General features: G+C 36.4%; 1 long non-coding RNA gene across 1 annotated transcript in view; it reads left to right on the forward strand.

Moving 5' to 3' along the window:
• The window catches only part of LOC135276030 (uncharacterized), a 44,419-nt gene extending 16,702 nt beyond the window's left edge, over window positions 1–27,717 (forward strand). The window contains exon 3 of the long non-coding RNA XR_010343586.1: window positions 25,758–27,717. This is a non-coding gene — a long non-coding RNA (uncharacterized LOC135276030). The remainder of the gene's footprint in view (window positions 1–25,757) is intronic.
• The last annotated feature ends 268 nt before the right edge of the window (window positions 27,718–27,985 follow it).

The raw sequence follows: 27,985 nt of genomic DNA on the forward strand, positions 1-27,985 counted from the left end.
GAGGCACAGAAGTTAAAATAATTTACCTGCAATGGTTAATTGTGGATCAGCTTGGCTGGGCTATGGTTCCCAGATGTGTGGTCAAACTTCGTTTCTCCAAGTGTGCTTTTAGATGAGATGAACATTTAAATAGGTGGACTTTAAGTAAAGCGAACTGTGCTCCATAATATGAGTGGGCTTCATCCAATCAGTTGAGACTTGAATAAAAAAAAAAAAAAAAAAAAATTTTTTTCCTCCCTGGAGGAGGAAAAAATTCTGCCAGCACATTGCCTTCAGGCTGCATCATTGGCTCCTACCTATGTCTCCAGCCTACTGGTTCACCCTGCAAATTGTGGACTTGGCAGCCTCTAAGCTTGTATGAGCCAAGTTCCTAAAATAAATCCTTCTATATATATACATACACATCCTATTGGCCCTGCTCCTCTGAAGAACAGTGACTCAAGGTCACAAAGCTAGTCTGTGGTAGAAGCGGTATTTTTAAAAGGCAGTCTCTTTCTCTCTCTCTCTCTCTCTCTCTCTCTCTCTCTCTCTCTCCCTCCCTCCCTCCCCTCTCTCTGTCTCTATCTCTGTCTCTCCCTCTGTGTCTCTCCCCCAACGCACCCCCACATCTCTCTCTCTCACACACACACACACTTCCTCTGTGACCAATCCCCCAGTTTTCCTTTGGAGATCTACTCTTTCTCCTGTGTGCAGCTTTAGAGAGGCTTGCCCTACTCTGAGAGTTTGCTTAGGATGCAATTTAAGCAAAAAAAAGCTTCTTCCAGGAATGAATAAGGATGCAAATTGCTTGGAAGTGATTCATTCTGACAGTGCCAAATTGAAGACATCCACTGCCTCCTCTTCTTGAGATCCCTTCAGTGGTTCTGTTTCTGCTCTCCCTGAAGTTTTCCTTAAATTACCTAAGCTGCTCTATATTTCATCAATAAATTTATTTTTTGCTTAAGTTTTATCAGAATGTTCTATATTTTTGTTGTTGTTACAACTAGGGAGCCATACATAACACAGGAATATGTGAAGATTAATCTGCATAATAAAGGATTCCCTGCAAATATGATTTGGTAGCATGGATATATAAAGTATTTAACCAGTTCCCTAGCACTGGTCATTTGTATTTCTACATTTTACATCATTATACATCCCTCTGCAAACATCACTAAGCATACAAATGATGAATGAGGAGGATTACATTCATTTCCAGCAGTTTTCTTTTATCTCCTGCCCATTAATCTTATGCAAGTTAACCCACTCCCTGAAATCCACCTCCTCCTTAATCCCTAGTAATCACAAGTGTTGTTGCATGTGCTTTCAAAACATTCAGTCTGTTCTAGGCACATGCTGCAAGCATCTCCTGTGTCCCTCTCTGTACACTCTGGCTCCACCATGAGGAGGATCTCCTCTCAAGAAGCCGAGATCGCGCCATTGCACTCCAGCCTGGGTAGCAAGAGCGAAACTCCATCTCAAAAAAAAAAAAAAAAAAAAAAAAAAAAGAAGCCCTGCCACGCCCACTGTAGATGGTGCCTACTCTCAAAGCACCACTGTATGCCACAAGTGTGTTAAATCATCATGATCTCAAAGCCATCAGTTTGTGACCAATTTACCGGAGCAATCATAGTGTCCAAGCTGGAGTGAAGACGCTGCACAAGTCTTGAAATGAAGATGCCCTATTTGCAGCGCTTGAGTCTGGTGTCTCCTGAAGTTGAGCATGAACAGGATTCTTTTGTTTTCTGCCTGTGACTCAGGTATTCTCAAGCTGAGTTGGGGGTGAAGACAGCATAATCTTAATAGAATAGCTGCTTAAAATCTGCAGTGGAAGCTTGAGCTATTTGCTTTATGAAAAATTCGTGTTGTATCACTCCAAATCCATTTCCATCCAACTCAGCTCCAACTAAGGGAAATGCCAACCAACATATGCCATGCCATGTCATCCACTCCCCCAAAACCAATCCCTTTCTCTTCCTCAGAATAAAGCTTATATTCCTATCAACACATTCAAATAGATGCCAGAAGGTCAGACCTACAAGGCTAGGAAAGAGCTAAACTCTGAGAAAAAAAAAAAAAAAAAAAAAAGCAGTAAATTGTAAAATTTGCTTTGTTGTATCCCAAAAGAACCTGTTCATAATTTAAACAGCCAAAGAGTGCAAAAGCAATTATAAAACAACAAGTGAAAATCAACTTTCACTTATTCACCACCTAGAAAGTCAATTTTAATACCTTTTTTGGGTATTTTTCTAGAGTTTCTGTATGCAAATACAAGTAAAATTGTGTCTTTTCTCCCTTTTTTTAAACAAAAAAGAAGGATACTGCACATGACTTACCACATTGATTTTACACTTAATAATCTATCTTGAAGATCTTCCATATCAGTACATATTTTTATACCTACATATTATTCATTTAAATGTATTAACTTTGTCACTGTTTATATATGTATTTGTCATTTTTTATGGTTTCAAATCTTGTACCAGTATGCAAGTATATCTGTGACATGCATTGCCATTGAATCAATAGGCTACAGTGTATTTTCAAATGTAATTTTGATAAAATAGTCCATATATATGGTTGTGCCAATTATGTGCTAATCAAATGTATATGAGACCTGTTGCTGAATAGCTTTGCCAAATTATCAATTTTTTGTATTTTTACCAATCTTCCTATACATATATCTATGTGTTATAAATCTTACATATGTACATAAATGCACACATATATACATATAATTTAAAATTTGCATCTCTTACAAATGAGGCTGAACCTTTTTTCATATTTTAAGTACTATTTATATTTCCTCTTCTGTAACTTAACTGCTGAGACACTTTGGATTTTTTATCAGAAGTGAGTTTTTGCTTTTGTGTTTCTAAGAGTTCTTCTTCACTTAAGGCTGTAAGTTCTCTGATGTTAATTGCAAATAGTATTTTCCAGTTTGTCTTTACCTTTAACTTGGCTTATAGTATTTTTATTCTACTTAAATCCTTTTTTGTTTGCTTTTACTGTTACTGTTTTCTGAGGGCCATTGATTATTTTCACGTTTTGAAATTTTGTGATAATTATTGATATGTATCTTTTTAAATTTATTTTACTAGCATTTAGAGACCCTTTCTATCAGAAATAAATGTCCTTCAGGGTCAAAAATTTTGCTCATATAATGTGTTAAAATTTTTCATTTCTTCTGTTTTCTTTCTGGAACTCCTATAATTCAAAAGAATATTTGCTGTGGAGATGGCAGAAGAGATGACCTAAATGCAGTGAGGATGGGGTCCCAGGAGAAAAAATACTTAGATCAACATTTAAACCAACTCCTTGTTTTCAGCCTCTGCCTGACTCCTGCATTTTGTGGTGTGTGGCACCTCTAATTCCTGAGCCTTTTCAGGATTCTGCAGTTTAAACAGACTTGCAGCCCACCAGTATCACCCTCTATAGACATTTAGGTTTGATCCTACGTCACACTAAGTCATTTACTGTTTCATCATCATCAACTTTCTCTCTTCACATACTGTGAATTGGGGTTGCAGATATCTTCTCTAGGATTCATAGAATATGGGGTCTTTGTTCCAATTTCTTGATTTCTTCATTGTTTCTCAATGAGTTTTAAGAGGAAAACGGAGAAGAAAGCAATCCTATTCTATGACAATTGTTTTCTTCACGTCATGTTTAAGATATTCTTCCATTCTCTGAGAGAATTACTTCAACTCTGGAACAGTTTCCTTTTATGAGGAATTGGTTTTAAACCTGTTAATAGCCAAAGCTCTTAAGAAAGCTTGTGTTTAAAATAGTAGCAGTAGATTTTAGTCAAAAAACTAATTTCCTCCAAGGAAAGTAGTCTCAATCATGTTATAGTCTTTCACAACTGAATGTGGAAAGACAGCCAATGTACTCAAACAGTCATATAAAATAAGTTCCATGTATACAACAGCAATGAAGTGAGAAATTAAGTTGTATATGCATGATGGAAACTTATCTCCTGTTGTCATTGAAGAAGAAATGAATAAAGATTTTTGTCTTAGAGTTTAAAAATCTTGGTCATAATTTTCTTTTCAGAATCAAGTAGTTTATTCCCAAGGAAACTATGTCTATCTTGTAATAAGTCTCATGCAAAATAACTTATATGAATGTCTAATCTGCGTCATTGGATAGGATATAAAAATTAAAACTAAGCCTCATAAACCACAAAATTAGCAGCAATAATCACTAATATGTGGCCTCATTGTTGCTGCTTATATGAACTGCTTTCAGTTGTAAAATTAATACTGCACATCTAAATTTGTTTTTTCCAGGTATATTGCTCAGTTCAATTAATAAAGAGAATCTTAACAGTCCTATTTGTAATTGTTTTGAAGATGACCACAGAGACACTTTTGAGGTTAGACAGACTATTTTACGTCAATTCCCAAATACCACTAATAAGTAATTTGCTTTGCTTGAGGGTGCATACACTGAGACTGAATCATTCATTTGCACGAAGTGTAAAATAAGTAGTCCATTATGAGGTTTGACACAGGTAAATTCAGAGCCTAATACATACATTAACCAATTCACCCTTCCCTAATAGATGTTGGATTACTTAACAAACTGTAAGGTTTATTCACCCATTAACATTGATGGACTGTACATGCATAATTCCCTGTAGCATTTATAGAAGTTGTTCAGGATAATCTCCCACACCAGCAATGAGAATAACAGACTTTGGAATATGCCAAACTAAAAGTTCACATGAGTATTTAATCTGCAATCCTCCTCCTAGCTCATCACGTTTTCCTGCCCGCTTTCAGGTAAGAGAGCTTGTGACTGAAGTGGGTGGGTATAATAAAGAAAGTCAAGAAAAGTTAGAAAATGTGCAAGAATGGGGTTTCAAAGCAACAATTCCCAGTTTAAATAGGAAAGGCTCAAGATGGCAACAAATTGTTTTGTGCAATTTGGACACTACTCGACCTCAGAAACCTATTTTGGGGGAAAGGTTTGAAGGTCAGGACTAAGGAAGGAGGTTGTTTTCTGTGTGAGTTTAAAGAATGCTTGATAGCTGCTAACTGCATCTGTGTTTAAGCTCAGAATTGGTCTATTTGGGGGCTGGAATCAAATTGGAATGAAAAGCCAGGCAGCTGAGTGTAGTCTTTGAAACTGACCAGACAGTTTCAGAATTGTGAATGACAGTATCTTGTTCTGATGACCCAGATCACATGAGAAACGGGTCAGATGGATGTCTAAGGGTTTTCTTGTTGTTTGTTTGTTTATTTGACAATTGTTTTCTTCATGTCATGTTTTAATAGGAAGGCAATGGTCTAGGACCATGAGCTAAATTGTGCCCAGTGCTGGAATGTCTGAATTCTAATTTGTATTTTTTAGCTATTTTCTGGCAGTTCTTATAACAATGGTAATAACCACATTCTAAGGATTAAATTTGATTAGATTTTGGAGAGGATAGGTATTTTTCAGTCTAGTATAACTTTTTCCCCTTAACAATGACAAAGCTCCCTGAGTGTAAGGTAGACAGGAAGGTAATAAGAAAAGTAGAAACTTTACTAGAAACAGTCTGATAAGAATGTAGACAGGCAGCAGCATCCAGTAATTGTCCTAGTGGTCAAGACCTTATCAAAACTTGTAACGGTAAGCAAGAGGAGGTTTAAAAATAACATTTATGGGCAGAGCAAGGGCTGTCAGTTCTGTGAGAAGAAAGGGCAGCTAAATCTGGAAAGACGTCTTGATCTGGAAAGGACAGTGCTTGAGGGAAAATGAGAGAGAAAGAGAGAGAGAGAGAGGAGAGAAAGGAGGGGGGGTTTCAGTTCTCTTATGGAACATTGTTAGCCCACAACGAAAGCCGCTGCAAATAACACTAATTATAGTGAAGGGTTGCAAGCCTCCTTGAATATGGATATAAGATAGTCTGGAATGTAAACTAACTTTGTGAAAATAGTGTACGTGCTATAGCATTCCACAGAACAGTAAAACGAACTTGAGAAAGTCATGTCAAGCCTAAACAAACATATTTGGAAATTGAAGCATCTAATTTACTTCATAACACCTATCTAACCTTCAATAGCATAACCTTATAAAATTTAGAACTCATATACATGTATATTCATGTATTCTAGTCTATATCTATTATAAGATACAGATAGGTGGGTAGATAGATTCTATTCTACATCTATTTCTGTATTCAATTATGTGTGTGTGTGTGTGTGTGTATGTGTGCGTGCTCTTGTTCTAGTCTTAGAAAAATAGAAATGACTTTTCCTCATAAAATAATACTTAAGGCAGTTTGTTAATACAGTTATTAAAACATAATGTGTGCAGGACTTTTTTCAGGACGAATAAGTTTATCATATTGTTATGATAAGTGCCTGTGTTTTGTTAAGTGCCTTCCTAGCTTTGTCTTCATACATTCTCTCAAATTTTCCTAAGGCCTGCCTATGCTGCTCTATCACTGGGAAGTAATTACAAAATAATAAATATATTAATCATTGTATGAATAATACATACAATAAATTATAAAAATAAACTGATAGAATATTTTAAAATTTAAAATACTCATACCATTTTTTGCCTGGGAATATTTTAAAATATAGAAATAAATATAAATCCCTTATAAACAAGAGTTATTCCACAGGGACAAGTGACTATTAATTAGTAGTTCAGTATTTGAACTCCACATCAGACATAAGTGAGAACATTCCAGTCTCATGTCTAAATGTCACAAATGAAATATTTATTTATATTATACATTTACATACCCCAATATATTTTTGAAAAGTTTTCAAATATTTCACCATCTTTAATCTTCAGAACAACCCCATTATGCAGGAAGGAAAATCATTACTGTCTCAGATTTTACTGGTGAGAAATCAGCGGTCAGAAGGTTAAATGATTTGCCGAAGGTTACAGAGTGAGTCTGTGGAAAGAACGGGTATAATAATTAGTGTCTCATGAGTCCCTGCTTTCTAAATGTGAATGTCACTCTCTCATTAATAAAGAAAGCTTGTGTTCCAAAACTGCTATATTCATGCAGAATACAATTAATTTTCTTGTGAGGGTAATTTATATTCATCTAGCCATTTTACTTGTATACCCTACTTAATTTATATTTGTGCAGAAGGCATTATTTTCATTTTATAATTGGGGAGACTGAGGTCCAAGGAAGCTGAATGTTTTGCTAAAATCTTACAAATACAGCATATAGCATGTCATACATTTTAGTTGGAAAGAAATAAAAACACCATATAGGTAGAGATATATAATTACTAAAGGAAAGCTACTGTTCCTGAAGTTAATAATAGATGCTTTGCATCCTCCTGTTCTATCACCTTTGGTATTTCCTTTATTCCTGACAGCCAGGTGCGGTGGCTCACACCTGCAAACCCAGCACTTTGGGAGGCTGAGGTGGGTGATCACAGTGGTGGCTGCTGCTCCAAGTATCATGGCAGCATTTAAAGGTAGGAAATAGAGAAGAGGGTTGGTGAAGAAGGCTGGCAGGGGCGTCAAAAATCAGAGCTTCCTCCTGTTGTTGAGGAAGAAAGTAAATATCTTCCAGAAACTTCTGTAAGACATCTACTAACATCTGTTTGACCAGAAATCATCTCGAGACCACTTCCTATTGCAATGGAGGTGTGAAAGGTGAATGTCTTAGTCTGTTTGTGCTGCTATAACAGAATATCCAAGATTAGGTATCTTTTTAGGTTAGTACAAAAATGATTTTGGTTTTTGCCATTAAAAGTAATGGCAAACAACTTTTTTTTTACTAAAAAAAAAAAGTTCAGTGGCAAAAACTGTGATTACTTTTATATAAACCCAATATAAAGAAGATAAATTTGCTTCCTCACAGTTCTGGAGGGTGGGAAGTCAAAGGCCAAGCCATTGGCAAGTTGAGTTGTCTGATGGGATTCCAGTCTGTTTCCAAGATGTCACCTTGAAAGCTACATCCTCTAGAGGAGAGGAACACTGTCCCTCACATGGCAGAAGGCAGAAGGACAAAAATGAATGAACTCCTGTGTCAAGCCCTTTTATAAGGGAGTTCGTTCATTCATGGGGCCATGACTTAAATATTTCTCATTAGAGTCCATCCCACAACAATTTTGCATTGAAGATTAAGTTCCCAACACATAAATTTTTGGAGACACATCAGACCCTAACCCTATTTTTGTATCCAGTTTCATATTAAGATAAGCAAGAAAATGAGGTTGGGAATGGTGCCTGGTTTTGGCATTCATTCTCCCTCTTCTCATCCTTGCCTCATCCTTCTCATTTGACCTGAGTGATTTCCTGTCGAGACAGGTCTTGGCTGTTTATAAAATATTTCCTTCCTTCAGTGTCTCAGACTTCATTGGCTAAAACTCTTCTCCATTTGACAGACTGCAGTACTCTCTGTCAGTGAGATACCCCCAGCTACCAAGGACAATACGCCCCCAAGTTTTCCTCACAGACACTTTACGGAGGGCACAGAGATGCTCATCCAAATTAAATTCCCACAGTATGCAGTACGAACCCTTAATGGAGATGCCTAAAGGGATTATGAAAAAGGACCTTGAGCTCCATAAGGAATTCAGATGCAGCCAACATCCACTGTAGCTGTCATGGACCTAGTGCACTGAGGCACGAATATGAAAGCAGTGCCAAAGGGCAAAGCTGAAGTCAGCAGGGTGCCCTAACACTTTAAAATAGAAAATACTAGTCAATAATGTCTTCCCACTTAGGGACACTCTTTCTCCCTGAACTGAATTCATTGTGAGAGTTAGTTCTTTCCATCACAGTTGGAGTAGACTATAAATGTCTCTTTACCACCCCACCATGGATCAGTGACCATGTAAGACAGACTGAGAAAACGAGAGATTAGTGAGAGCTACGGCAGACTGTATAAAAGAAGACATTTCCGGAATAATAAGCAGTGGATATTTGCCAAAGTACTTAGAAGTCAAATAGACCTTTTTGATCTCATTATTCAATTAACAATTATTTAGTGCTTTCTATCTGCCAGGGACTGATTCATAATTGAATTATACATAACCTCTGCACTTAAAAAGGTTAGCCTGATAGGAGAGATACATACATACATAAAAAATACTCTTATTTGATCCTCACAATGATCTTCGACCCTGAGATTTGAGAAGGTGATGTTTGGGTAGACTGGGTGAAAGCTGAGAACTCGAAGCCAACCCTTGGGCTTCCCTTGCCAGTGGAGCAGGCTGCACTCCTAAGTCTTCTAAACACCAGCTTCCTTTCATTTGAAGAAACTGTGATAACCTCTTTTGGGCCATCATCTTGCAAGTGGATGCTTAGTCGTCTCATGACTCACATGTCCACCCCATTTTCCTACTAAACTTTTACTTGGGATTAAATTTCAGAATGTTTCAGCAGAGGAAGTTCAAAGGCTTATCTGGGAAAAATAGATTGTATAGCAAGAGAATTGCACATTTTTATCAATTTACATTCATTTATTTTGTTTATAAATATTGGTACAAACTCAGAATATATGTATGGAAATGGATCCTAAGGGAATTAGACCCAGGAGGATAGAATATTTATTGGTCAAATTTGTTTGACTTATCAGAACCACTTATCAGAGGTTCTGGATTTAATGTGTTGGGAGATGGAGCTGTTTGTGACAGAATGATTAGTTGGTTGAATAAAACTTGGACTTATCAGTGGGTTAAATTTAATGAGGTTGAGATGTCAGATCATCCCTGGTATAATACAGAGGAGGAAATCTAAAGGTTTAGGGAGAGAGGAACGTAGCAGTGGATATATCACGTCAACTCACCTTTGCACACATACACACATACAATTCCTAGAGGGCCCAGAGTACACTCCCTTCATTCATGAATTGAGAAACATATTAGTGAAGGAACACAAGCATTTCTGGGATGCCTGCCCTCTGCAGGCCAGGTGTGATGACAGTAAAGCTAAGAGTAATTTTGCTAGTGAGATTGTGCTCTGAATAGCAGAGAACAAGAAACAGAGCTTGTCCAAAGACAAGATGGACATACCAGGAACAAAATGGTATTTATGATTTAACATGTAAGAATTGTTGATGCCAGCTCACTGATCAGAAGCCATAGAAATAAAGTGGATGAAGAACCTACTAAATGCTGACATATAAATCAAGCCTGGTAGCCATAAAACTGAATGTGAATACTTACTGAATAACCATCAGAAATAAGTTTTCATTTCAGCTCTGCCACCTGTTATTGGTGGTGGTATCTCTGCCGGCAAAGCAAAAGGAAAACCTATGTCTGATGGTTGGGGATATTACCCTGGACAAGTCACTTAGCTTCTCATGCCTTAGACTTGTCTACGTCATGTAAACTGAAAATTGAGAGTTTAACTAGATACTACCTGGCTCTAAATTCTCTGCTTCGTGTGTCTCTATGTGATGTAAAATGTTTTTCATTCCTGTGCTTTATGCCCACATATTCAGTTCCTCCTTAGAAGGCACCTATATATTAGTGTTTGTTGGTTCATTTATTTGTTTTTGGGCCAATCGCTAGCAATCTTCCCTCCCTTTCCAGTCCTGTGCTTGATAGGCACATTTTGAACTGTACATTTTTTACTGTCTTAACCTCAGGTATTGAGTATTTGTCCCCTTCATATTTCATATTGAAATATGATTTCCAATGTTAGATGTGGGGCTGATGGGAAGCATTTGGGTCATAAAGGTGGATTTCTCATGAACAGTTCTGTGCTGATCTCGTGGTAATGAATGAGCTCTCCCTCTATTAATTCCCAGGAGAGAGTGATAGTTAAAAACAGCCTTAGCACCTCCTCCCTCATCATGATACACCAGCTCCTCTTTGAGTTCCATCACAAATGGAAAATGGAAGCTTCCTGAGGCCCTCACCAGAAGCAGATGCTGAAACCATACTTCTTATAGAGCCTGCAGACCTGCAAGGCAAATAAACCTCTTTTCTTTGTAAATTACCCAGCCTTAGGTATTCCTTTATAGTAACAGATAACAGACTAAGACCATAGTTATGTGTGGTGATTTGTTCTTTTTGTCAATCTCATCATGACCTCTGTGATGGCATTCTTGGCTGACTTTTCCTGAGTGCAAATTTGCTTTGGGAATGACTCAGGGTCACTGTGACTGCGCCTCCTCAACCAGCTTTTCTCCTTCTCAGTTCCCCTTGAAACTGCAATGACCTGTGGTTTCCCCGACTAGAATTTCCATTCGGTATCTAAATCTTTGCTCCTAACACCATAAAAGTATGTTCTACTAGCGTTACACGGGTTAGTATTATAATAATTTACAATTTTGCCCTGCTTTCAAATGATGTATGGAGGATTTCCTGAATGAACAGTGACTGTAATTGCTGAGGATATTGAGCTTTATCAGCCAATTACTGAGCACAGATGATTGCTTTCAAGTATTCCTCACAGCATACTTGAAATAAAAAGCAACTGGCCCAGTTATGTCAGTGAATTTCACTGCTTCCACCCATGGGCTTGAGGGGGAGAGGCGGCAGAAAGCCTTTGCACCAGAGAAGATAAATTCAGCACGAACAGCCTATGCTTTCCAATTCCTATTCCCTATGACCAGCATTTTCACAGAACCTTCGGGGCTGGTGCTTTCTGCTCTGTTATAATCTATTTCTTTAATGGCAATGTCAGGCAAAGGTCTTAGTAAGGAAGCCTTTAGCTTGAGCTCTTTAAAGGGCAAAAAACAACAAAACGGTTTTCAGGAAAAGAAGAAAATAATCTCCTCATTTTCATTCTTTTTTTTTGTTGTTGTTCTCAGTTTTATTTCCTTCTCTTGATTCCTATACTCAGAATAATTTGAAGGTGATTCCCCCCGACCCCTTTACTACCAGCTCTTGAGAGTTGAATAATTCCTCGTGTTTGCTGTAGAGCTTTCTCTTGCACTGTTGATATAGTTAATCATTCATCTATAGTCTGGTTGTAACTTCTATAAACAGCAACTGAAATCAGTAGATCTTGCATTTTATTACTGTCTAGACATGCATCATGCTCAGTCAGCTTATCCTTTCATCATAGAACATCCTGGAAAATATGAAACTAGCAGATGCAATAGGAGAGATGAATGAGGAAATATGTGCTTCACAAGGAGTTAATTAATCAAAATTCAATAATCAAAGGCTGGATATTGTCAGCAAAACCTCATTTTGGGGGAGGGAACATCAGCTGTCCCCCCTAATTAGATGCTCAAATGTCTAGAAGGCCAATCTATAAGGGGGGGCTAAAATTCACAGTAAGTGTAATTAGATGAGAATAATATATTAACCAGGGACTCTCAAGGAAGATGACTCTGGGTTGTTGGAAAGAATGTTCTAGAGGTACTTGAGATAGAGATAATATCCTCAAGATGCATGCTCAAGTTACTTTCAAAACCGCAATTATTTTTGTACCAACCTAATATAACAATTGAGTTTTAGCAAACTGTTCTGAAGAGAGTATGATTGGCAATTCCCGCCCTCCAAGTGGGCATGCAAAATTTGAAGCCAGAGACAAAGTGCTGATAAAGTGGAAGAAAGCACTGTCACCAGCAGACTTCCTTTTCCCTGGCTTCCCCTCAACTCTGTTAGATACCTTCATAAAATGCATGTCGAAAAATACAGAAAGATGGTGCTTGTTGGAGGGTGGAGGCTAGGAGGAGTGGATCAAGAAAAATAACTAATCAGTATTGGGCTTCCTACCTGGGTGACAAGGTAATCTGTACAAAAAAACCCCATGACACAAGCTTATCTATGTAACAAATCTGCACATGTACCCCTGAACTTAAAAGTTTAAACATAATAAAAAGTAATAAAAATACAGAAAAATATGGAAAGAATATAAACTCGAAGAGAACCAAATTACAGGCCTACCAGTAGCTCTCCTGGTTTAGCCTTCAATTATTTTCACTGATTGAAGGAAAATGTACGTGTCAACACAGGGCCAAGAAGAACAGTTCCATTTTTAAAAAATAGTTTAAAGGCAAATTAGAAGTCTATGTCTAATGTGTAAGCGTTTTACTATGAATGTGTGCTTGCATCAACACAGCCTTGCACATTCCATTAGTGCACAGATCTCACATTTCACCCTTGAAGTCAGGCTTTTTTAAAGAGCTCTGCCTGGTAGCTGTTCCTGCATCCTCTCCTCCTATTTACTCCTCACTTAACCCAAGTAAGTGGCTTTTGTCCCATTAATCTTTTGAAATTCTCTGGAAAGAGTGATCAGTCATCTTGAAATTGCCAAATGCAAAGGGTATTTTCCTAATCACGTGCAGACCCCATAGCAGTTGCTTAATGTCTACCAGACTATTAAAGCATACATAGAAGATCACAAACTCTAGCAATGTGGATAGGTTTATTCAAGAATCCACTATTGCCAATAAGATGAACTTTGTCCTGAAATGGACAGTTGGGCTCATCTTTTCATCAAGACTTGGTCTTTACTCAACTTGAGGCTGTTCACATCAGCACCCAACACCTCACCTTGAATATGACAGGGAGAGTCACCTCTCCTGCCAATAAGAAACGAATCAATTTCAAATCTAGTATTAGAAATTCAAATAGCATTTACAGCTCTCTCTGCATATGCAAATACCACCATCCTAAGACCAATTCACTTGCACACTGCTTACATAGTTTTGTTCTTAAATATATAGTGCTTTATAGGACAGCACATCTCTCTTAAGGCCAGCAACATGCATAGATATTTGCTCCTTAGCAATACTTACATTATATCAATTCCTGGCTTTACTTATAGTGGAATAACAGCTCAGCATATTTGATGTTCTATACAGTATTTTCTGCCCATCTCTGCAGCCCCATTTTTTGTAACCACCATTTTCTTTCTATTTCTGCTTCTTCATTTTAGTGAGCAATTTCTTTGCATTTGTCATGATACACCTTCCCCAGGAGGCAAGCCATGCCTGCCGAGGCCCCCGAATCTATCTCTCAAGTTTGTTTTGTTCCCTCCCCGACCCTCCCTTATAGAGCTTAGAGATTGTTCTGTAAATTAGTTTCTTTCTCCTGAAAATCATTTTTACCAATGTCTTTCACATTTCCCTCTCTGGTAAATCTTTTCCATCTTCTTTGTCCATTCTATTTCAATTATCTCCATGCCTCTCTCTTCCTCATCTCTTCCTTAAAGAGCTAACTTGCACAAAGGACTGCCACACTTGGACCTGAATAACATTTGCTTTCAGTTACAGACTGAAACACTAACATTTTTCCTATTACAAAAATAGTATATGTCCATTATAACAGAAAATATAGAAAAAGATAAAGCATAAATTCAAACAGTTTTCTATTGTCTAAGGGTGACACCCATAAATACAGAGCCAGATACCATCTTTTGTATGAACATAGCATCACCTATACTGTGATACAGCAGTATATCATGTGCTCATTGAATATCCATAATCCTCCCACATTTTTCAACCTCTGTACAGATATGTGAGACCATACTATTATTCAAATGATGTATGTCACCTCTGGGCTGAAGCATAAGATGCAGGTCATGACTCTCCAGTTTTTTTCATTTGCAGATGGTGCAGCTTCCATCAGCCTGGGTTTCTGAGTAACTCTGTGAAGCACAGATGCTCCACTCCATCCCTTCCACCACTGAGCTACATTGCACAGATGAGAATGGAGTAAAGTAAGATGTTTTGTTGGGCTATAAACTTTGGAGACTTGTCAGATGTTATGTTGGTTGAAATTAGGGATGGTAAGTATAAAGAGTAAAAAGAAGAGGACCAAGGACCCTGGGTTATACCAACATTAGAAGACAGGAAATGGCTATAGGAACCAGAAAGGATGAGTTAGACACAATGATGGTGGAGTAGGGAGAAAATCAAGAAAGCACAGTGTCCTGAAGTCCAAATGAGGAACATGTATCAGGAAGGAAGGAAGGAATGAACACTGGTGAGATGTGTGGCCGATACATCAGGAAAGATGAAAGACAAGAAGAGTCCATTACAGTCAGCTATGTGGAAGTCATTCATTCCCTAGTCAAGAGCAGTTTCTTGTGGGTTGGTGGTTCAAAAGCCTGACTGGAGGGCGGTCAAAAGAGAAAAAGAGACAAAGTTCTAAAGAAAAAAAATACAAAATGGGCTCTTTTTGTTAAGTTGTACTGCAAAGACAGAAAATAACCTTTTTCTTTCAAGATGGAAGAAATGGTAACATGATTTCATACTGGTATGAATCACCCATTAAAGAGTAAAAAAATATGATGGAGAGAAAGAAAATTGTTATATGACACCTATGAGTGGGCAAGAGAGGATGGGGACTACTGAATAAACAAGGAATTCACTGTAGATATGATCACACTGGAAATCTGGAGTAATTGGCGGTAACACAGTGTATATGGGAACCCATAGGAGCGTGTGGGTTCAACAAGTTAGAGGAAAGACTATTGTTAAGAGTGACACAGATAATACAAAAATAATCTTAATCACACTTCTAGAGATGAAAACTGTAATGACTGAGATGAAAATACACTGGGATTAGAGACAGAGAAGAGACACTGCAGAAAAAAAAATTATTGAATTTGAAGGCATAGCAATGGAAACAGTCTAAGATAAAACACAGAGAAAACTAACTGGAAAAAAAAAGAACCACATGAGTAAGCTGTGGTACTTTAACAGGCCTAATAAAAATGTATTTGAAATCCTAAAGCACAATGGAGGGAGGGGATGGGAAAAAAAACTATTTGAAAATGTAATAGCTAAAATGTTACCAAATTTGCTGAAAACTATAAATCCACATATGTTTGAAGGCCAAGAAACTCCAATCATAAAAACATGAAGCAAATTGTACCAAGGCACAGCATAATCAAAATACTGAAACAGGCCAGGTCCAGGCTGACACCTGTAATCCCAGCACATTGGGAGGCTGAGACTTGGAGGAATGCTTGAGCCCAAGCATTCCAGGCCAGCCTAGGTAACATAGTGAAACCCCATTTCTAAAATAAAATAAAATACAGCTGAAACACAAGGATAAAATCTTACAAGCAACCATTTAAAAAAACAAGTCTTTGGTACGGAAGAACTGATAGAAGATTAAGAGCAATTTTATCAGAAACAATGTAAATCCAGGAAAAATATCTTTCAAAAATAAAAGCAAATTAAACTTTTTTTTAAGACTTACAGAAGCTGAAATAATTCATCATTACCTTACATGCATTCTAAGAAAAGTTAGGAGATCATTTGAAAAGGAAAATGAAACTTAACGGAAATCTGGATCTACAAAAAGAAATGAAGAACATTGACTACATGGGCATATAATAAAAGATTGCCTTTAAAGGAAAATTGGTTACTAAAAGCATAAATAATAATAATGCATATTATTTAATAATATGGTTTATAATATATAGAAATAAAACACATGGCACCAGTAGCATGAAATCCATGAGCAAAGAGAAGAACATATACTCCTGGAAGAGTGTTTTACTATACACTATGTGGTATAATACCTCTCAGAGACACACTCTATAAATACAAGATGCATACCATAAACTTTCTTTTAAACTCTAAAAAATGCAACAAAAATATGATTAGTAGGCCAAGATAATTTGGAATTATGTTATATATTGAAATCATTCAAAAGAAAGCCAAAAAAGAAAAAATAAAAATGTGTGAGAAAAATAGAAAGCAAATAAAAAGATCATAGACTTAACAACCACGTAAAAATCACATTAAATATTGATTCATAAACCTCAATCAAAAGCAGAGATTGTCAGATAAACAAGAAAGACCACTTATATAATGCCTAAAACTCAGTTTAAATGCAAATGCCCAAAATGGTCTTTACATTTATATAGGTATTTATGTTTACATAGTCACTTAACACATTTTCTTCTAAGTACTCCTTTAGACTTCACACATTTTGATATGTTATGTTTTCATTTTCACAAAGTTTAAAATACTCTCTAATTTCCCTTTGTATTTCTTCTTCTACCCCAAAAAGTTGTATTTGAAATCCTAACTGGAAAGAGAAAAATATATATATTTTTCTAACAGAAACAACAGAAAAAATATATATATAATGCTTCTACCCCAAAAAGTTGTATTTGAAATCCTAACTAACTGGAAACAGAAAAATATATATATTTTTCTAACAGAAACAACAGAAAAAATATATATATAATGCTATCATTAATCAAGAAAGGCTAGAATACAATTATTAAGATCAGAAAAGTCAGTTGCATAGCAAAAGTTCATACCAAAGCTAAAGCTGGTCTTTTCAAATGGATAAAGGAGTTAAATCATCAAGAAGATGTAAAAGTCATTAATAATAGAACTTCAAAATACAGGAAGCAAAAACTAACAGAACTGCAAGAATAAATAGAAAAATTAACAATTATAATCAAAGATTTCAGTGCCTCTCTTCCAAATGTTGATAGAACAAATAAACAGAAAATCAGAATATGGAAGACTTAAACAATGCTATGACCTAATTGACACTAACAGACCATTCCACTAAGCAACAATAGAATATACATTCTTTTAAAGAGCTTGGAGAATATTTACGAAGATCAACCGTATTCTAGGCCATCAAATAACTTTTAATAAATTTATAAGGATTCAACACAAAATATGTTATTTGACACTAATGGAATTAAATTAGAAATTCAATTGGATATGCATAATATAAAAACATCTGGTAAATTCTCAGATATTTTGGGAAAAAAAAAAACACATGAAATAACCTGTGGGTCAAAGAGAAAAGCTGAAAAGAAACTGGGAAGTGTTTTGACCCTAATAAAAATGAAAATATAGTTTATCGAAATGTGTGGAATAAGGCTAATGCAGGACTTAGAGGGAAATTCATTAGGTTCTTATATTAGAAGAAAAGAAAAGATCTCAAAGACCACCTTAAGAAACCAGAAAAAGAAGAATAAATAAAGCCCAAAGCAAACAACTGGATTTAGCCCAGGAATGCAATGTTGGTTTAACATTCCAAAATCAATCAACGTAATTCAACTTATTTAAAAAAAAACTAAAAATCTCATGATCATCTGTATAGATGCAGCAAAGAATCTAACAAAAATCCAACATCTGTTCTTTACAAAACTCTCAGCAAACTAGGAATAGAAGGGAACTTTCTCAACTTGACAAAGAACATTTACAAAAGTTTGTCAGCTAACATAACACTTAATGGCAAAAGACTGAATGTTTTCCTGCTAGCATCAGGAATGAGGCAAGGATGCCCACGTGGCCCTTCCATCCAACATTTTGCAGCACTAGGGAGAGAGGCTGAAGAGTAAGTAAAGCGCCTCTGTCTCATTTCAGAGCATCGTCTTCCCCACAAAGCAAAAGCAGAGTGTGTGTTTGATGTAAAAAGCGCACATTCTTTTCTCAACTCAGATCCTTATCAGAACAGAAAATTCCTTTCAGAATTTAGCTCTTGGTTCATATCCATCTCAGCTTTAGGTTGAGTTCACATCCTTTTCTGTGTCCTCACAGACCTTTTACTGAAAAGCTGGGGTAGGCTGCCTTTGGGCCAGCTGAACAGACAACATTCTGATTCACAATTCACTCATCACTAATTCTAAATTATTTGTTCAAATTTCTGTTTCATCCCAAAAAGACTGTAACAATGTCAAGACAGGAACTATGTGTAATCCGTCTATTGGTGTCATTAGCACCCAGCAAACTGCCTGGTATGTAGCAGGTACTAAAGTTTGTGTGTGTGTGTGTGTGTGTGTGTGTGTGTGTGTGTGTGTGTGTGTGTGTGTGTGTGTGTGTGTATGTTTTAAGGAACTGGATTACTTTGTCCATATCAGGCAACAGTACAGTAAGGGATATAAACAAGCTGAAACACTAGAGCCAATTGAAGCTGAAAACTCCAACCAAAGAAACAAAATAAAAAGCATGACTTCCCTAAAGTTTGGCAGAAAGAACAAAACTTACCTACTTTTCATGGCTTGAAATAAAATCAAGAGCCTGCTTGTGATATTTGGCCAGTAGCAAATGTGACCCTTTGGTAGGAGAAAACTAAGAGCCCCCAAGAGCCATTTTTGAACATATTTCCGTGGCCTTACTCACTACATTGGTGACAGATTGACTACATAGTTCAGTGATTCAACCATGGATTGGCCATTTGAGTGATCCTTTAGCCAATAATCAAAATGCATGGGGGAAGGATCCCCATGACATCCTCTGTTGCATGAGAAGTGAGGTCACAGCTAATTAAAACAGACAATACCCAGGCTGCCTAACTCTGAGTACTAGCCTGGGGCAGACAGGAGAAAAAGCAAGTTTATTCCTTAATGCAGCTGAGTCTTACCTTTATGGGCATAAACCAACGAGATGAATAGAAAATAAATGGCACATAATTTTACATTTTTATAATAAGTTTGAAACTAAACACTAGGAAACCTTGTCAGCCCCTGCTAAGCTGATTCCAATTAAGGCTTCTGGCAGTGTTCCAGCTGTTTTACTCCTCAAATAGCACAGAGCATAACAAGGTTTATGAAGCATTCAAAAGTCAAATACCCTATTAACATAAACATGTAGTGAAATCAACTCTTCTACCAATTTTAAGCTTGCTTTCCTTCTTTCATTTAGGGTGGGCTGATAGAAGATGACATCTATTTCCTTTGTGAAGGCGTCTGTATGTTTGCTAGAATGCAAAGAAAGCTTTCCCTTTTGAACAGTAACTCTGTGCACCTACTCACACGGAACTTTTCTTATAACAAATTCCTTCCAATACTAATTTTGATACCAAGGGCTTGTGTTTTTGTTTTCTGTAACAGTGTTGAATCTAAAAACAAGAAAAATAAACCTCAGTGGTTCAGGCTCACACACTTATTGTTCTGACTCATGTCCCCCTCCTGATCTACTTGGAAATGGATTTGTTAACTGGGATTGCTATGGCCAAGATTTAATGTAAGAAAGGGTCATTTCCTGGGCCATGGAAGTCAAATAAACCCAAAATTGAAGGACACAAGCAGGTAAAATGTTTAACGTGGAAAAAAAACAAGCAAACTATTGAAGCAGTAAATTGTTAGAGAGGTTGAATTTAAGAAATAAGGAAGAAGGCTATTTTGTCAAAAGCCAGCACCCTCTTTGGCAACTCCCTTAAAACATGGTAAGTTAAAAGGAACTAGGTCTCCCTTGGACAGCATACCAGATATATCTTCCTCTTACCATCAATACAGTTCAATAATTTAGAAGAGGAACTAACTGGGTAAAGTGATTTTTTTTTTTTACAGTGATCTATAAGGTAATTCTTTCCTATAGAACGCGAACGTGAAAATGGCTTTGCTAATGAAAATAAAAGACACCTGTGTGTGTGTAAGTATGGATGTCTTTATAAAATGAACAGAAATAAATATATGTATGTGAGTGTGTAATATGTATTATGAATAATTAAAAACAAACCATTATAAAATATTAATTCCTTTGGTTAAGAAAAATAAAATGAAAGCACAATTCTAGATTTTTAATTCACTGCCATAACATCTGCATTGACATATATTTCCCTGAAAATACTCTGGTGAATTCTCAAACAAATAAATACACAGGAGTAGCTTACACACTTTTACTTCATCATTTTTCACTCTTATTGAAATATAAATAAAACAAAAGACTTTAAATGCCTTTTTTTCCCCTCCAGGTGTTTCTATACTGAAATTTCCTATGCATTACTTTTTTAAGACCTAAGTATACATCCTAACAAAATCTATATTCTTTAGTCTCATGAGCAATTTATTAAATGTTTTTAACTCCTACTCTATACTGGGTCTTTTCTGGGAAATAAGGATTCTATGGGACCTCAAAAACATTGCTTGGGGAAGGAGACACCCACCAGTGGAAAAATGCAACATTGGAGTTACCTATAACACACAGTAAAAGCACAGATAATCCTGGAGGGGAGGAGTGCCACGAGCAGCAGAGCTTCGTTAGACACACAGACTGCAGTTCTATAGCCAGGTCCCATCCTTCATTCTTCATTTACTAATTGTGTGACCCTGGCTAAATGCCTTTACTCCTAGGTACCTGAGTTCCCTCATTGATAAGATGAGGATCACACTTACCTCAATGGGTATCACGAGAGTTCAAGTACCTAGTGCTTGTGAAACCTTTAGAATGCTCTCTGGCACTCAATAAACACTAGTGATTATTATCGCTCTATTGATAGTGGACATTTCACAGAGATGGTTTTGTTTATGAGTCTTAAAGTAGGATCAGGAGTCACTGTGTCAACAAAAGGAAGACCATGGAATGAAAACAAAAAGCAACACAAGCCCAAAGGGCAAAGAAAGACTGAGACATATTTGCAAAATGTAGAGTAATCTGGATTTGTGTAACGTTGTGGGAAATTGCTAAGCCTCGATTACCACCCAGATAAGGAAACAATGTTCAGATTGCTCCACGTCTTTAAAAACAAAATAAAAAGCCTTGAGAAAAGCTCTGGTGTTTTCATTATAAAATGTATTCTTTGATAGGGTGGATTATTTCCAGGTCAAAGCCAAATGCATTTGGCAGACATTTTTTAAAATCATTTGTAAACATTCCATTATTAAATGATCCTGATAGTATTTATCTTAACTATTTTTTTAGAGGAATCTGTATGAAATGATATTCCCCTAGTACATTGACTTTTCCTATTTTTATGCAATTAGGACAAAAGTGCCCAAATAATTATATAAGGGACACTCATTTACCCACCCCAGCATAAGAAATAAATTGCATTCCACATTAAAGTCCTTTTTGCTTTTTTTTTGCTATTCCCAGCCTCCTTCTTACCTCTCCAGCTTATGCAGGAAAAGATTAACTCAACAGGCCTGGATTCAAATCCTGCACTCTCAAGACAGACTTGTCTTCAGGTCTGGCCTTTAGTAAGCTCCCTGGAAGGTCAGCTCTGAGTTATTGGTATATTCTTCCTCATAAGAGTGTTTTTTATTCCTTGAGTCAGGTGTACCAGTAAGATCAGACAGTTTATGCTAACAATATGATTTATAGTAAGAACTTGTTTTTAACCTAAGGAGCCGGAATCTGAATAGTGGAGGTCGTTAATGCAGGGGCTCACATACCTACTAAGGCTCAAGTGAACTTCCTGGGTGACAGCACTTCACATGTTGTCATACAATTACAGCTGTGAAAATTAAGCACATCCACATGACTGCAATGGGAGAGGATGCCTGGGGGCTTGTGCCTGGTTCCTCCTGGACATCCCCTCATAGGCCTTTTCTCTTTGCTCATTTTTACCTGGGTCCTTTCTGTGTTATAAACCATAAGTATAAAAACTATGAGTTCTGAGTTCTAGCAAATCGCCAAGTCTGACTCAGGGTCCTCTCACATAAGCTGTAACCAATCTCGTGATTTGGGGTTGATCATGCATTTGTAATAAATATGTTAGTGTTCATAGAAAATATAGTACAATAGAGCATATTCTAAATATGCATGTAAATGTTATTCTTTACACATTCTTATTAATTTGCTTTTATTACTTGGAGTTATTTTATGGGATTTACCTTCAATACTGATATACCTCTGGTTCATTCATTTTAACTTCTGCATAGTATTCCTGGGCTTGGTGTTGCATCATTTAATTATTCATTCTCCTATTGATAGGCATTTAGGTTATTTCCCACATTTAACTTTTATGATGAAATTAAATTTTTTATAGGTCTACATACACATGTAAGCAAGAGTATCTCTAGCATAACATTTTGCCAGCTTTCTTCCCAAATAGGCTGTTTGTACAATTTACCTTTCTACAAGCAATATATGAGAGTTCACATATACCACATTTTAAGCAGTATCTCTATGGTCAAAGTGGCTTTACCAAACTAATACTTATGAAATACCACCTCACTGTCGTTTTAATTTTTATTTGCCCAATGAGTGAAGTTAAGCATGTTTTATATATTAACTGGCATTTTTGTGACCTTATTTTCTGTAAATCACCTGTTCCATAATTTTTCTCCATTTTCTTATGGAAGAGCTTTTGCTGTAGGTTGAAAAAATCTCCATATATTCTGTATTATAATGCTGAATGGTCATAAGGAATTTGTATTAGTAAGCTTGGGTTGCTAATAACAAAATATTGCAGGACTTAAACAACAGGCATTTATTTCTCACAGTTCTGAAGCCTGGGAAGTCTAAAATCAAGGTACTGGCAGATTTGGTTCTTGGCGAGGACCCACTTCCTGACCTGCAGAGGATCACTTTCCCCCTGTAATCCTCATATGGCAAAAAGGGGAAGTTCTAGTGTCTTCTTCTCTTCTTCCAAGGGCACTTATCCCATCATGGGCCTCCAAAGTTATGACCTCATCGAAACACAGTTATTCCTCAAAGACCCCTCCTCCAAATACAATTATATTTGGGGTTAGGGCTCCAACATACAAATTTTGAGAAACATTCCATGTTCATGGTTAGGAAGAATCAATATCATGAAAATGGCCATACTGCCCAAAGTAATTTACAGATTTAATGCTATCCCCATCAAGCTACCAATGACCTTCTTCATAGAACTGGAAAAACCCATCTTAAACTTCATATGGAACCAAAAGAGAGCCTGCATAGCCAAGTCAATTCTAAGCAAAAAGAACAAAGCAGGAGGCATCACACTTCCAGACTTCAAACTATACTACAAGGCTACAGTAATCAAAACAGCATGGTACTGGTACCAAAACAGAGATATAGACCAATGGAACAGAACAGAGACCTCGGAGGCAACACAACATATCTACAACCATCCAATCTTTGACAAACCTGACAAAAACGAGCAATGGAGAAAGGATTCCCTGTTTAATAAATGGTGTTGGGAAAACTGGATAGCCATGTGCAGAAAGCAGAAACTGGACCCCTTCCTGACACCTTACACTAAAATTAACTCCAGATGGATTAAAGACTTAAATATAAGACCTAATACCATAAAAACCCTAGAAGAAAATCAAGGCAAAACCATTCAGCACATAGGCGTAGGCAAGAACTTCATGACCGAAACACCAAAAACATTGGCAACAAAGGCCAAAATAGACAAATGGGACCTAATCAAACTCCACAGCTTCTGCACAGCAAAAGAAACAGTCACTAGAGTGAATCGGCAACCAACAGAATGGGAAAAAATGTTTGCAGTTTACCCATCTGACAAAGGGCTGATATCCAGAATTTACAAAGAACTAAAACAGATTTACAAGAAAAAAAAACAAACAAGCCCATTCAAAAGTGGGCGAAGGATATGAACAGACACTTTACAAAAGAAGACATACATGAGGCCAACAAACATATGAAAAAATGCTCATCATCACTGGTCATTAGAGAAATGCAAATCAAAACTACATTGAGATACCATCTTACACCAGTTAGAATGGTGATCATTAAAAAATCTGAAGACAACAGATGCTAGAGAGGATATGGAGAAATAGGAACACTTTTACACTGTTGGTGGGAGTGTAAATTAGTTCAACCATTGTGGAAGACAGTGTGGCGATTCCTCAAGGACCTAGAAATAGAAATTCCATTTGATCCAGCAATCCCATTACTGGGTATATATCCAAAGGATTATAAATCGTTCTATTATAAGGACACATGCACATGAATGTTCATTGCAGCACAGTTTACAATAGCAAAGACCTGGAACCAACCCAAATGCCCATCAATTATAGACTGGACAGGGAAATGTGGCATATATACACCATGGAATAGTATGCAGCCATTAAAAATGATGAGTTCGCGTCCTTTGTAGGGACATGGATGAACCTGGAAACCATCATTCTCAGCAAACTGACACAAGAACAGAAAATCAAACACTGCATGTTCTCACTCATATGTGGGTGTTGAACAATGAGAACACATGGACACAGGGAGGGGAGCACTACACACTGGGGTCTGTTGAGGGGAAATAGGGAAGGGACAGTCAAGGGTGGGGAGTTGGGGAGAGATAGCATGGGGAGAAATGCCAGATATAGGTGATGGGGAGGAAGGCAGCACATCACACTGCCATGTGTGTACCTATGCAACCATTTTGTATGTTCTTCACATGTACCCCAAAACCTAAAATGCAATAAAAATAAATACATTTTGTGAGAGGGGACAAAACTATTTAGTTCATAACACAGTGGACATGTTTGTCCTTTCTTTTTGCATTTTATCAATTGATATACACAAGTTTGTTTATGTGTTTTAATTTGAAAGTTGCTCATTTTTTAGATTCTACTTTCGGATGTATCTTTTCATGTGTTGTTTAAGAAATTTTCTCCACCTCAGGGTTAGTTCGCTCATATACTTTTCTTTATTCCCTGTAACTTAGAATGCTGACTTTTTTCATTTTGCAATTTCTAATATCATGAGGGTTCATTTTTATGTATGGGGTAAAGTAAGGACAAATTCATTTTTTTCCATATGCATAACAGGTTGTCCCTATACGGTTTATTAAAGAGTCCATCTTTTACCACACTTTATAATTTCACTTTCTTACTATTTCTTATAAAAGTTTTGTTTCATTTGTGTGTGTCTGTTTGTGTGTGGGGGGCATGTGTACTGAACCATGATATAAAATATATTTCTTACTGTGGGCCTGTGGGCCCTATTAAAAAAATAGTTGAGAGCCATCACACCACATCATATGGCTAAAATACAGACTTGCAAAAAATACGTAGTCATATTTATTATTTCTCTAATGGACTCATTTGAAAGACATTCCCATATAAAATACATTTTTATTAATATTTACTTTATTTTAGTGAACCTATATGCTAAGAATAAACTGCATTTTATATGTATGCAGTGAAAGATGAATGCAGTCCTAAAAAGCTTTGTCAGAACCATATTCTTAATAGTTTTACAGGAGTACAAAACTACCTTCTGTCTACCATTGCAGTGCCAGTTCAGAGCACAATTCTTGGGGTACATCGGGCATTCAATAAATATGCTTAATGAATGAATAAAACAACACAGTAAATAATTCATCTTAAACTACTTACATTACTTTTTATCCATGAATACGCTTCCTCTACCTGTCAATTTAGCAGTCCAAGAGAAGATCCAGCTTGGTTAACATTAAATTTGGAGTTCCCACATCATGCATTCTCATAGAACTAAACTAAGACAGTTTAAAGAGAAAATGTTTCACTCCCCATGTGACCATGTTTTCTTTTTGGACTGGCTTTCCCCCTTCCATTTGACATCTTTAAGTCTAGTTTATCCTTTGAGTCCTGATCCATTCAAGCTTCTCCCCACATCCTTTCTTGACCACTTGTTAAATGTTTGCACCAATAGTCTAGAAGTATAAAGGCATACACCTCATTATCACTACATACTGCTTCATAGGTAAGTCTTGGGTTTCAAATTAGTCCCTAACTCCTTGTTGACGATGACCATGACCAAGTCTTTGATCCTCCTTTAGGGTCTAAAGCAGTACTGTCATATCAAAGGCATTCATTACATGCTTGTGAAATGACCACAATAAGTGACCAAATCGAAGCCTGATTCTGGTCAACTCACCAGACAAAGGTCCACAGAGGCACTGCATCCTTTCATGATAGAATTAGGGCATGATTCCATTTCTATATGAAATATTAGCTGTGTGTTGTCATTAGAATTATTCTCTGGCCCCACTGAGAGTTGCAAGAAATGGTGAAATTTAAAGGATTCCTTCTATTCATCTCTTTTAAGACATTTCATTTTTAGTTATGAGGCAGTGTAAGGCATATTACCATTTTATTTGAACACTTATTTAGACCAGATTGCAAATTTTCTGTTAATTGAGTGTTGAATTGGCCAATACGCCATTGTAGATGTGCTCCATAGCTTCTGCACATGGAATTTATTACAGACTTTTCATCCACATCTGCTCCTTTACTTTGCTTAATATACTATATTATTTCCCTTAGATACAGGGGAAGAAAAAGAATATCAAGTGACAAGTGAAGAAAAATTAACCTAAAAGTATTCAGTTAAATTGTATCTATACTCAGGTTATCTAAAGCAATATTAAATAAACTATGTTTGTCTTTTTTGTTGTCCTGTTATGTACGTTCCATGTTTCTTATTACACAAATACACATTGAGTAGCTGAAAATATATAGATAAGCAAATACAAAGTTACTTAAAATCCTATCACTCAGAGATAACAACTATTGACCTTCAGCTATAAATACTTCTAAACATTTTCCTGTAATACATGAACACCATTTTTAAACAAATTATATTCATATTTTTGAGGAAAATATTTTTCAATTAACAATTCACTATTTCACAATTAACACTGTAAATTTCTATGACAGTAAATACACATGTATACCTCATGTAAAATAGTTGCAGCATCTTTTACTGTATAAACCCATGTAACATATTTAGCAAGTAGGAAACTTAGTTTCCAATATTCAATATGTTAAAGATTTTTACAATGAATATTTTTGTACAGACACTTTTATAATATCTAATGCTTCTTGAGGATAAATTCTAAAAAGAGGTCTTACTAAGCCAATAATAAAATTCTTTTCATATAATTTTGGCATAATTTGCCAATTTGCCCTTCATAAAACTTATACCCATTCATACTGTTTCACCCCTCCTAAAAAATACTAGCTATCATCCTTCATTTTTCATGTTTAGAATCTGATAGGTGAAAAAGAATAGCATTTCTATTTACATATTTTTTATTATTTTTTACTACTGTTGAGGTTAAATATCTTTCTATGTGATTTTGGGCCAATTTCATTTCTCTACTAGAATGATAATCTTTTCTTATTGGTTTTCCAGACTATTACCTTTGTTACCGAGACTGGCATACCAATCTAAAGCTTTTAATCCAATAAATACAGTGTCATTTTAATAAAGTTATTTATTTTTTGACTTAAGATCCACCCCCAGAAATATTCGCTGAAAGATTCCAATTAGACACTCTTGACTGAATTCCCTTCTTTCCTCACCTCACTTTCTGTCGTATTCTTTAAGGGCACACAATGAGAACTGCATAACTTGTGTCATTCTCAAGATTAATAGACTCAAGGTGCAAGAGATGCAACGTTCCGAGCATGAAGAATTAACTAGCAACAACGTTTTGAGCAATGTTCTTGCATTTCAAATGTTTCATTGCTTCAGTGA

The sequence above is a fragment of the Aotus nancymaae genome, unplaced genomic scaffold, assembly GCF_030222135.1.
Source record: "Aotus nancymaae isolate 86718 unplaced genomic scaffold, 86718_ANA_hifiasm-v0.15.2.pri h1tg000020l, whole genome shotgun sequence".
In the NCBI taxonomy this organism is placed as follows: Eukaryota; Metazoa; Chordata; class Mammalia; order Primates; family Aotidae; genus Aotus; species Aotus nancymaae.